Here is a 13,054-nt window from a genome sequence, read left to right on the forward strand (position 1 = left end):
ACACTGTTCAGGAGAAGTTTTGTTTAGCTGAAAAACAAGTCTTCCACAAACCATGGGGGATCTTTGCCCATTATGAGTGATGTGAGGCGCGAGCCAAAAATATCTCCAAGCCTCCCTGCTCTTTGGGGCTGTGCTTTGTGTGCTGAGCTGGGAATTTTTCCTTGTTCTCTGCAATATCCTCTACAATATCTTGGGCAAGTGCAAATCTCCCCTCCTGAATGGACGTACCCTTATCTGCAGAACAATCGGGTTTTATTCTTTATTAATTTCTCCTGGGAAGGACAGGTCAGCCAGTTGGTCCTGGTTGAGATCATGATTTTGTGTAAAATGACTTTTTCTTGGGAAAAAAATACAAAGGAGAGTGAAAGGAAAAGGCGCAGACACAGAGAGCACAAGCTGGGCAGACCCTGTGCCAGGGGACATGCACCAGGACCAAAGCCGCCTTGGAAGGGCTGGACATGCTGCTCTATAAGTCGTTGGTGGTGCTGCAGGAGCATTCCTTGATGTGGGAGAATCCTTGATGCTGGCAACACAGGACCATCCCTGCACTTCCTCCTGACATTTTCTCAAGATCTTAGGCTTTTGCAGGATTTTCACTGTGGCATTGGATGTACCAAAAAAAAATAAAAATCAAGGGAACCCTGACCAAGCTGGACATCTCCAGAGCCCACCCATTCTGCTCTGCTATGACAGTGAGCGCCAGTCTCTGAGCAAATTACCCATGTCCCAGAATAATAGTGTGGCTGCCAAGGTGACCCACAGAGAGGACCCATCCTGGGTGTAGTGGGATGTGGGAGAGAAGTCTGGTGGGGCAGAGGATCATGCCTGCAGCCTGTGCTGGGGCGAAACAACTGCTACTGCTTGCTGCTGCTGCTCCCCATCTCTGGCTGTTGCAGTGCAGGGCTCTGAAGCAGGGAAAAGCCATCTCTAAAACAAGTCACTTGAGGAGCGTAAAATCTGAGCCTTAAAGAGGAGGTCGAGCCAGAATAAGTGCAATTCATACATGGGCTAAGCATCATCAGATGCATCTATGGACTAAGCATCCACAGGCACTAAGATGTGGATAAGGAGGAACGGGATTAAAAAGGAGTTAAATATAGGTCTTTAAGGGTGAGTTTCCCAACACTAGACAGATGTGACCCCGCTAGTGCTGCGGAGCACCCTGCAGGAGCCATTTGCAGAGAGCTGACAAGGGGGGCAGTGAGCTGCAGCTGACGTAATCCCCCTTGTATATCTGCCTCCGTGTCAGAAAGGATAAGACTGGACATGGCCAGCTGGAAAAAAGTCCCTGGAGCATTGAGTAAAGTCTTGCCAGGCTATTAGCATCACTTGTAGACATCATCCACACTGACGCAGCCCAGTCTGCGTGCACGGCATTACCTCAGAACAAAATAGGCTGCTGCCATCACAACCCTTTGATGGAGGGGAAACTGAGGCATGGTTGCTGGCTCAGCTTGGTCTGAAGTCAGGACTTTGCTTTTCTTAATAATTTCCTAATCATCCTGGTGGGAGGATGTCTGCACAGGATTTTAGGAATACCAACCCCAGCCCTGCTCTCTGCTTCTTGCTGGAAACAGCCCCTTTTACATCAGTAATGTGACAGCAGTGTAGGTAGATGGGCTTTTAGCACAGGTTGGGCCATCAAATTTAAGAGGAATATAATAATCAATGAAGGTAAGTCAGTTGTTAAAAAGACCGAAGCAATATCAGTCAGCATTGAAATAATTTTCTAAAAAAAGAGACATGCACTCTCTATAAATGAGGAACTGGCAGAATTTATGACAATAACAAGAATACAATTGTTTGATAGATTTTCATCGAATGGTTTCCAGACTAATGGCTGGAGCAGGAGACCAATAAACAAGATCCCTAAATTCAGCTTTCACTTCTGCATCTGAGCTGGCACATAACATCACATGAGCCCTGCGGAAGGCCTAACCTCCAGAAAAACTCAATGCAAAAGTTCATCTGCTCTTGGAAAAAACAACTAACTCCATCCAAGCCTCTGCTTTGTCACAGGAGATGTCTCCCAGTCGTCAGCAGGGACAGCTGAGAAATGAAATCCTTTCTTCACCTGCCAAATATTGCAAGCAGAATTACCTTGCGATGCAAGCATTTCTGCTGATGCTCTGGGGCTTTTTTTGGCTTGTAAGAGGTTCCGGAGAGCAATGCCAGCGGAAAAAGAGCCACTCAAAATGAAACAGAAAGTTGTTCTCTTTCCACTCCTTTGTATAATCTTAGCAAATTATTGTTAAATGCCCACATCCCCAGCTTCTTTGAATGTCACTATTGCTGGGAAAAGCTATCTTTGTGTTAGTCTGTGTTTTGTCACTCAGATGTGGTTTAGCCTAGCAATGTCATACCCATCATACCTTAATTCTGATGAAGCCTGTTTGGAGACGGCAATGAAGCCACCACCGTTAAAGATGGAAGCACTCCCCTGATGGGGACTGCTTTCTTCACCTCCCATCCAGCTCTCCTCCCTCTTCACACCCTTCCCTTCACAGTTACTGGCACTTAAATGCTCTGAATGGGGAATTTCTTCATCAAAAAGGTGTCCAAAACTAAGCTGAAACTGCCCTACAAGCACATCCATCTTTTCCAGAGGGCTCGGGAGAGACATGGCAGGGATGACCAGCCCCACCACTGCTTAGGATGGGACCCTCTGGGAGCCCTTCTCGGGGCGGGTATTTTGGGATGCACCCAGCATTTCTATAATTCACTTAACTGTTTAATTTAAGCCAAGGAGCTATTTATTCTGTAAGAACACTGTGCTTTTATGAGCCATTTATTTACAGTACGTGGCGTTCCCCACGTTCATGACCTGCTGGCGAGCATAGGAGAAGGTTATTTATTTTGGAGCCTTGTCCAATTTACACTAACCGCTGAGCAGGAACCCATAAAAAGGCTGGTGAGCGGAGCAGAGCCAGACCGTGGGCTCTGACAACACTGCCATTATAAGGTCCTCTGCATCCCTCCCCCATAAATGTGCACTCCGGATGGCCCAGACAGACGTGGCCTGGGAGCAAACCTGATTTAGGTGGGTCTTTTTTTAACATACATCCCACAGATGGGAGCTACCTGGGAGGCATAGAGCCAGTGACCCCACACCACCGGTCACCATCCTCTTCTTCCCACAGGGTGTGCAAAGCTGGGGGAGAAGAGATGCAGGCACATCTCAGTGATGGACATCCCTCAGGAGGGATCCAGTCATAGGCACATGGAAAAAAACACTGGCTTGGGGATGGAAAAGGAGGGTCAATCCCATGCTCGTGTTTATTTGGCACCATGGGATGTCAGGTTTCCTCGCTGTGCCTCTCTTTCCCCCTCTGTGAAGCAGGATGGTCCTGCTTTGCACAAAGCCCCATAGACAAAAAGACATGATGCAAATGCTCACCAAACGCTCAGCAGCACCATCATCTCCAGCAGAAACTTGCTCTTGTTTTATCCCATTCGCGGATACTCATCATTATGCTTTATGAGGACAAAACTAAGATTTGGGAATTGTTTTACAGGATGCGTTTCCCTCTGTGGCACCCCAAAGCGCTCTTAGGGAACCCTGAAACACCAAACATCTGGGCACAGCAACAAATAATAAGAAACAACAGTACGTTCATTGTTTAGCAGCCTTTTATAATCTTTCCAATGATTTTTAAATAAACTGGATCGAAAATAATGGAAATTTCAGGCCCTGGAACCCATTATTCCTGCATGCCAAGCCCGATGCCGCTAAGTGCAACAAGGACCCTGAAGTTAATGAAATTCCTGCCTGAACAAACTTTTATCATGCTGTTTAGTAAAATGACTTGTGCATCATAAAAGCAACATCACTCAAGCTGTTAAAATGTCTTCTGTGGAAAGTAAGGCAAAGGAGCAGGAGGAATATATTTGTTAAATTACATATAACCAGTAATACATATTTAAAATATATCTTTATTAGGTTACTTGAGGTTGTTGAGTTTAAAGCATGAGGGTGAATTGATCAACTGCTGTGCCAGCAATTGAAGTCTCCCGTTTGCATGGGAGGCTGAAAAATTTTAACTGATTTTCATACAAAATATCTATCCATCCATCACCCCACCACGCCTGGAAAGGCTCCATTTCTGAAGAAGTTTTCTGTAACAAAATGTTTCATTGACAGTCAAGTGAACAAATAACCAAATCATTTCAAAGCCCCCAAAGGAGGATTTTTTTTGAAGAACACATTTTAGAAGACAGTGTCTGCTCTGTTCCTAAAATTCCTAATAATCTTCCCATTCTGACCAAAAATCTCTTTTGCACGAAAGGAGTTTTGCAGAGAAAAAACCTTCCAGCCGGCCCTAATTAAGTTCTGCTTTGTCCTGATGAAGCACATTTCTAGAGCCGGATTTTCAAAGCCCTTGAGTCTGGTCCAGCTTCCCTCCAAATGGCTGGAAAATACCCTCAGAGGGCTGGTGAGTACCGATTGCTTTTGGAAGCTCTTGCAGGTGATATATATTGATTATTGACATCACGTCCTGCTCTTTCCCAGGGGACACATGGGATCAATTAATCCTTCTTCTGCTGGATAGGAGTTGGAAACTCTGGGAGTGTTAATTTTAAGATCAGTTTATTCCAGCTCCCCAACCCCTCCCTCTCTACCCCTTAAAGTTTTTTAAAGAATTTAGCTGGAATTTATTTTCAAGGTCACTTATGCACAGTGCCTGTGAGTAATCTACCCTGACTGGCTGGATAACTTTGAGTGTCATTTATCATTTTCCCTCTTCTTTTATTTATAGAGCTGATTATCGGAGTGCATCCAGAGCCAAGGGCTCCCTTGAAGTCAATGAGGTTGTGCCAGTTACACCCGCAGAGGAGGCGAGGGAGATGACATAACCCCAACACGTTTCCAGAAGGTCTTGTTGACGCAAGGAGCCTTCTCCTGCAGGGAGAGGGCACGGCAGGAGGTGGACAACATCCAGCACCACCTGGCTTTAAGCACGTGCCTAACTCTTAATGAAGTGCAGGGGATTTAGACCTGTGTCCATGTGCTTTTTGAATACAGGTGCACCCGTGCAAGCCTGGTTCTGGGCTCAGAAGAGTTGTAAAGGCACTTGCTGCATGAGTAAGATTGAGGTGAGGGTGCCCAGGAGCCCAGAGATGGTGCAAGAAACTGTCATCTCCCTGACACTGTTTCCATCAGAGTCCTGGCAAGCTTGAGGGTACCTGGGCTAAGCAATGGGACGCTATTTTGTGTGGGATGTGTTAAAGCGATTTCCAGACTTCAGGCTGGAATAGAGACCCCCGCCCCTTAACAAACACCCACAAAACCTGGCTCTCACCCACACCTCTCCCTTCCCTGTGAAACCACTGTGTTATTTGGGAAGAAAACCATTTCCCCTGGAGAATGCTGGTCTGCTGTTGAGCAACAAAGGCACAAAAAGTGTTTTGGACTGGAGGTTTAAGGGAGGTTTCTTGGAAGAAATCACTTTTTCTCCTGCTGCTCCACTGACATAATACTGGAGGGCTTGCTGCGTTCTTTCCCCCTACTTAACATCATTGGAATTGTCACTTCCAAGCCCGTGCCTTGGAAGATCCCAGAGCTGCACTGTCCCAGACTCAGCTCCATCCCACCCACAGGTTATTCAGATCTCCGAGAGCCCCAGCAATACCTCACTACTCTTTGCATCCATCCTACAGCTCGAAAAATATGAGCTGTTGAGCACAGGCAGATGGAAAAACACCAGCAGGAGGGCAGTCAGTTGATATCTTTAGCACCTGCAGAGGCTTCAGCCTGGAGGGTAGGTGGAGGGATGAACACCTTGTGCCACTCCTGGGTGGAGGGGAGGATGGAGCATGCCTGATATCATGGCACAGCCATCTCCCAACAAGTCATTCTCCCCATGCAGGCATCTCTCCAACACATTGTAATTTTTGCCATGGGCATTAGCCCCAAGCAAGTCTTTTTAGAGTCTTCTCCATCACTTCTGAAACTACCTGAGGCTGATAGTGAGCAGTCCTCTTCAGAGAATAATCTTAAAAGGCAGAGGAAGGTCTCTCAGATGATGAGAAGATCATCACCTCCCAGATGATGTCTGTCCAAATAAAAGAATAAAAGCTGGGCAGATGCCTCCTCCAGCACTTCTGGAGAAGACTGCTCTTGTGAGTGGTGGCAATCACGGAGACCAGGGGCTACTCCAATTGGACCAGCAGCATCCCTGATGCAAATCTGAGGGGCAGCTCATCCAGCCCATGTTCCCCACACACCAAAACCTCATTTGCCTCAAACAAGCCCACCAAGGTGCTTCTTTTTGCAGGGGATGAGCGGTGCCTCCGTTGACTCCTCCATGGGGTTGATGTGGTTGCCTGTTCCTCCACATTTGCCAGCAAGGTTAAAGGTTTATTAAGTCCTTGGGAGCTCAGCCTGCAGATGAGTGCTGGGTTAGGCTTAGTCCAAGCTTGAGGCTGATTTAGACATGGGTCAGAAATCCCCAAGATGGAAGGAAGGTGGGTATGTGTTTATCAATGAAAAACTTGTCGTTGATGCTGCCTCTCCCCATTGCTGTGAGTTCTGGTCCCCTCCAGATTGCATCATGCTAAAAGCATCACAGGAATGCCTTGGCTTGCACCAACCATGAGATGTTTTGACCCTGATGTCAGTTCCAGTGTAAAGGCAGAGCATGGCCAGGGGGTCTGAGCTCACTTGCATCCCATCAACCGAAGGCAAGGCAGCCAAGTGAAGGAAATAATTGCCTTGTTTTCCAGCTCTGCAGGTGAGGAGACTGCATGCAAAAGAGGAATCTAAGGGCTGACACCAATGCCTCTGACCAGCTGCCCCCAGGAAAGCTGCCAAGAACTCAGCTGGAGAAAATGTTTCATTTCAGTTGGAGAAAACAAGGGATTTAGACTCTGTGTTCAATAGGAGCGAGGAACTCACACCTAAATCCAGCACCTTCTTCATTAGGGAAGAGGGAGAAAATGTAGTATCATGGTGAGTCCTTAACAGGGCTGATACCACAGCTCTTTTTGGGGAGGGAGGGAGGGAGGGAGGGAGGGATGGATGGATGGATGGATGGATGGACGGACCCTAATCACCTGCTGTGCATCCTCCTGCTCGTCCTGGCTCTCCATGCAAATATGGGCACCACTGGGTGCACCCACAGAGGCTCAAGTCCCTGTGAGGGGGTTGCAGTGTCCTGGCCATCCCCTTTTTGTACCAGGGAGGGGTCCTGCTGCCCCAAGACCTGTTCTGCTGCTTACTGGTGCCAAGGAACAATGTTTCCCCTCCTCTAGCTCATTAATACCACCTGAGTCCACCTTAAAGCACTGACCACATGTAGGTATAAAACTTCACAGATGGTTGAACATAAAATTGGAAATACAGTAGCAAAAAACCCTCCACAATCATATGCAAAAAACCTCAAAACATCAGTGTATACCTGAAACTTTTCTCCAGTTGTCTCCTAAGGTTTCTCTGAGTCTTGTCTCCCTGTCCCTGAGTGCTGCCTACCTGAACCAACCCCATCCCTAGGTTTCTGTTCCCTGCTTCTCCTTGGCACTTATTGAACATAAATAAAGCCTGGAACCCCCTCCTGCCATTTCTCTTCTCATCCAGAGCCATGTCTATCCTGGAAAGGCAAATGGAGCTGCATTCTGTGTGCCTGGCTCTCCTCAGCTGTGAAGAGCTGATTTTCAGCCCCAGCCATCAGTCACCCTGCAAGGAAGGAGCTGACTCTATAGGACTTTGCAAGCCGTTATCTCATGAGGGGTTGTTTTGCCTTGTTCCCTTTTAAAAACAGAGAGCACACACGGTATTTAATGAAACAGATGGCTGGCTCGGTGCTCAGACCACTCCGTCCCCACCATCCCGCCCCCACACGTGGGCTTGCAGCAGTGTTGGGGGTTCACGACCTTGCAGATGGTCTGGGTAAACACAGTCCGGGAAAGCAGGAGGGAGGGAGGGATAGATGAATGGATGGATGGATATGGATGGATGAATGGATGGGGTAAATGCTCCAGGTCCTCCTGCTTTGCATGTGGTGGTCAAGCATTCAGTACTTCATGAATCTGGGGGGAAAAAAGGTCTTCATCTCACAAGGACTTATAGGAGAAGCACCCAGCCACCACGCTGCAGCTTTATTTTTTGTGAAGGCAAGAGTTTCAGCCGGAACATTTCACACCTGCACTGAAAGTCATCAGTGTCCAAACACTGGAAGAGTCTTCAGAGAGGACAGATGAGGAGGTGAAGGTACTTATGGTAGTCCTGGAGAGCATCAGGTTCATGGATGGGGATCTCTTCTGGTTTTCTCTTCCATTCTCCTTTTGCTGTTGAGCTTGTTCTCCTGTAGCAAGCACATCTGACTGCAGGCAGGCAAGGATCCATCCTCAGTCCAGATGTCCAGGGCTTCCCAGCCCGACCCTTGGCTGTGCCAAGCAGCTCTCCGTGCTGGCTGCAGGGCAGGTGTGCTAAGACAAAACCACTGACCCTACACCCTGCCTGCAGTCCCCCCAGGCCCTGGCAGGCAGGACCTGGTGTTCCCCGAACAGCATGTTCCCTGGGTCAGGGTCATCTCTGGTTTGTCCCAGTCTGGCCCAGATTTGCGAGGCAGGTCCAGAAAGGGGGGCCAGCATGGGAAGCAGCTGAGCAGGCTTGATTCCAGACCGGTGCAGCTGGGGAAAGTTTATTTTGCTAAGCTGCTACTGTCCCAGGGTTATTAAAGGCACGCTTGGTGCATTAGCCCCTATTTAAGCCATGCTGGTGAAATGCAGGATGGGCCAAGAATCATGGCAAAGCCAGGAAGAAATGCTTTTTTTTTTTTGCTAAGCTAGCCTCAAAAAGATGCACTGTCCCTTTGCCCCAAGAGCTGCTGCATCTTGGACCCATCACCCACATCCTTGTGGCTGGCCCCGATCGCAGCACCCCGAGCAGCTGATGTGGGGGCTGTGCCCCACTGCGTGGATGGCTTGGCCCCATGTGCCCAGGAAGGAGCAGCCCCACGAGTGCTGCACTGGGAAATTCATGGTAGCAGCCTCCCCGGGTAGGATTTCAGCCCCTGGCACCAGCATGCACTGGCCTACAGAGTAAAATCATGCATCAGGTTTTAATTAATGTAACTTGATCCCAGCAGGCTTCAGTGCATCGGGAAACAGCATCCCCTCCCTTCCCGTCCCCTTCCCGCCGAGTGATTTACAGTGGGGCTGAGCAAAACACGATCCACCCTGGGAAACCCCTTTACCAGTTGCAGCATCCTTTGGGGCTCGCAGCTGAGACCTTGCAGAGGCATTGCACTCGTGGCACTGGCAAGAAGAGGAATTTATTTGCTTGGGGCTTCCTTATCTGTAGCTGGCAGCAGGAAGCTCCCAGTGCCGGGGCCACCACAGTGCACGGTCTTGTGGCTGCTGTCACAAGACTCCTAGGTAATTTTTTATGTGCTTTTAATGGCTGTGTTAGGATATGGTGGACTGGCTCACCCTTAACACAACCTCTTGCAAAATCTACCTTTTTGATTCAAGATTTTATTAGTGGTGTATATTCATAAACCCTGTGCATAAGGCTGATGCTGCCTTCATCCAGAGGAACTGTTGTTTCCCTCCTCAAATATGCTTGTACAAACCCTTGGGCACCTTATTAACCGTTAAAAAGATTAATAGCAAAGAGCAGGTATCGGCGCAAAAGCCCAGCCAGATGCCTTCTCTGATAACCCCTGTATTATTTGTGTTTTGGTCTGCCTATTTACCAAGTCAAGCAGCTCCTACAGCCTACCCTGGGGTAACACCAGGAGTCAGTACAACCCCTTACCTCCATGTAGCACAGGCTTTTAATCCTTATTTCTCGAGTATCCTCAAGTGCATGTGTTCTCCTGCCCTCCGCAGTCCTGTAGCTTTTGTATTAGCTGAGGGCTGGACAAAACACATCCAAGGAGGTTTAAAACACCACAGCTTGGATCCAGAGCAAACAGCCATACAACACCAGACACCGCAGGAGCAGATCTTCAGATGACAAATACCTTTGAACCAGGATGGTGATGCAGGCAGAGAAGCAGATAATAATATTTATGGAGCCACAAGCTTTTGAGAGGAAGAAAATGAATGCTGGGTGACATAATACATCCTAGGCTTCCCACATTATGCAAGGAGCGCAAATTCCACTGAACAAAAAGCAGCTGTAACCATGAGACAGCAGCCATTCACCCCTCATTTCAAAAGGTGAGCCTAAGAAAAGCCCCTCAGGTAAATATATCCACTGCCAGAAATGGATAGCTGAATACGTGTAAATGCATGCTGGGATTAAAGGTAAATCTCTCTGTCTATATAGAATAGTTTCATAAATCACTTTGTTTTCTTGTTCTTGCTGCCCTCTCCACATTTCATTCATTACCTTGTTTTCCTCTCACTTTCTGCCTGCAGTGCCTACAGTGAGGCTCCAGTGCTGCCTTTACCAACATAATAATTAGGAAGCCTTTTCTTTGGTAAGAATTTAGAAATATTAAATATTTTACCCATTGCTGTTTCAGTACATAATATTTACTTTTTGACTAGATTCCTTCAAAAAAAAAAAAGTCAAAATCAAGAACTGCGGGTGGGTGGGAGACAGTATGTGTCCCCAGCCTTCGATCCGGCTGTGGTGGCTGGTATAACATCCCAGTCCCATTCTTGATGAGGAGAAAATGGGACTGCAATAGCTGGCCAGGGCCCAGCTCCAAACGTAACTTTGGAAACACCTTGAGAAACTCCTGTAAATGAAATTCAGGGCAGAGGGCTGTGTCTGAGTCAGTCCTGGCAGAGGGGAATCTACCTCTGAAAGGGGCTTTTCCCTTGTGTTTTCCTTCTGGCATCCTTCTAATATGACAGCAATTAAAAGCCCTGAAAAATGGATGGAAACAATTTGGAAGAGGTCTCTATTAGATTTGCTCTCATTAGCACTGCAGGCTATTTTTTCAGCTGCTAATTGACAGCTGCCTTCCATATGCAGTGTCAAAAAATAAAAGCCCTGAGGCATTATACCAGGGTAATTTTAACTGGGGCTGTCTCATCAGGCATGCGAAGGCGCATGAGAAGGGAGACAGTCACACGAGCCACACAACAGTCACCACGACCAAGCTGATGTCCAGCAGCTCTGATTTCAGGGATGCTGTGCCCTGGCAAAGCAGTGAGATGGGCTGTGTGTGGGGACTCACGACACACCAGGTCCTCCCACTGCTTGTGGGACCATGCTCGGGGGCATCGTGTGTGTCCACAGCAAAGAGGGGGTGCTGTCAGCACCCAGAGGGTTTTGGAACCTGCATATTCAACAGCTGCTATGAAAGCACCAAACATGGCTCCAGGCATTTTCCTGGCTGCCCTGGGCTGTTGGGGCAAGTTTTATCATGGTGACGAGGGCTGCAACTACTCCTTAGACTTGCCCTGCCTTGGGTAAGCCATGGGAGCCCTCCAAAGCCAAAGGTTTCCACCTACAAAGTGGCTCTAGGAGCAATTCCTGCATCCAGGCAAGTCCTTTGGTGTCCTCTTACCTGGAAGCAGTTCTCCCCCACCTGTCCCCACCACCTCGTGACCACAAAACCTGCCCTTGCTCTGCACAAAGGTCACAGTGCTTTGCCGAAAAAGCGCCCACCCAGCAGCACTGTACGGTAAGGTAGATAACCCCGCTGAAGCAGACCCAGCTTTTACTGGTCAGCTGGAAAAAGCAGTGAAATTCTTGTGCTGAACGTCAACTGAGTCAGCTAGAAACATAGTTTTAGCAAGAGAGCAGTGGAAGGAGGCCCACATTACTAAGCACTGCCACCATTTCTCAGGGAGATGAAGGAGGAGAGAAAAAGGATCAGCCCTTTCTGGCATGCCTTTTGCCCGCAGGTGGGTTTCATGGATGCTCTTTCCTGTTCTGAGAAAAACACAGGCCTACACTGAATACAGCCAAGAGATCAATTGCCATGAATTTTTGTGAGGGATTCTTACTTTGCACTGAAAACCCGTATAGGTGGGTTAGCCAGCAGAGCTGGACCTGAAAGGGAGACAGAGGCGCCTGGATGGATGTCCAGACTCTGGGACGCCATGCAGTGAGCAAGTGGGCGGTAACATGAGATGTTTGCTCCGTGGATTTACACAGCAACAGCCTTGGAAATGACTGGAAAGCCAGGAAATGGAAAAATGACTGTATGCCAGGGTGGGCATTTCACTTATTTGTTGTTTAAACCGATCTTTCATGAACTGTTGGTTTTGCTTTAGCAGCACTTCCCTGGCACTCAACCCAGACTTACTGCTTACTGAGAGCATGGGATTGCAAAAGATTTTTACAGAAAGGGCTGAAGCTGTTCCCGAATTTCAGCGTGGGAGCCCACACTGAGTGTCTCTTAGACATAAGAAGCTCCTGGACAGCTGAACTTGGACTTGTTGCCTTGGGGCAAGGATAGCCCAGCTATGGGGCATGCCCCACCAGGATGCCCCTGCATCTGGCTGACATACCCTCAGCTGGAAACTGTTTTGGCTTTTCTTCTAGCTGAACTGCAAATGTCAACAGTGGTAGAAACAGGGAGGGGAAAGCCATCAGTTGGCAACAGTGCTAATCCAGCCCAGCTCTGGTGATGCCTAGGAGATATGTCAGGTCAGTCCACCTTTTCTTTGGAAAGAGATGATTGGTATAGGAAATGCATGCAGAAATACTCTGGCTGGGTGTTAAACAGCTGCTTTCAACTGCACCTTTGATCTTTGGAAAATTACAGGTCTGACCATAGCTGCTGGCTCCATTAAGCAAATGCCAGCATCACCACGTGTCTCCTATGTCCCCTTTGAGCTTTCTAGGTCATCCCCAAAATGGGAGGGCTCTGTCCCCAGGCTATGGGGTGACCCCCCGGTGCCCAAGCCATGGCACCATCACTTGTCCTGGTCCTCTCCAGATGAGGGATGACTAAAGGCAGATGAAAACCTGGAGGAGCAGAGGGACATGGACAGTGATCTGGACACAATCATACACCTGAGTCATTGCTCCATCCCCAGCCAATGCATCCTGGGCAAATTCCCTCCTGGATAAGTAATGTTTTCAGGTGCTAGTAGAAGATTATTTTTTTTCACCAGAGACTACAGTGCCACCAACATAGAAAAT

The sequence above is a fragment of the Strix aluco genome, chromosome 6 (assembly GCF_031877795.1).
Source record: "Strix aluco isolate bStrAlu1 chromosome 6, bStrAlu1.hap1, whole genome shotgun sequence".
Lineage (NCBI taxonomy): Eukaryota > Metazoa > Chordata > Aves > Strigiformes > Strigidae > Strix > Strix aluco.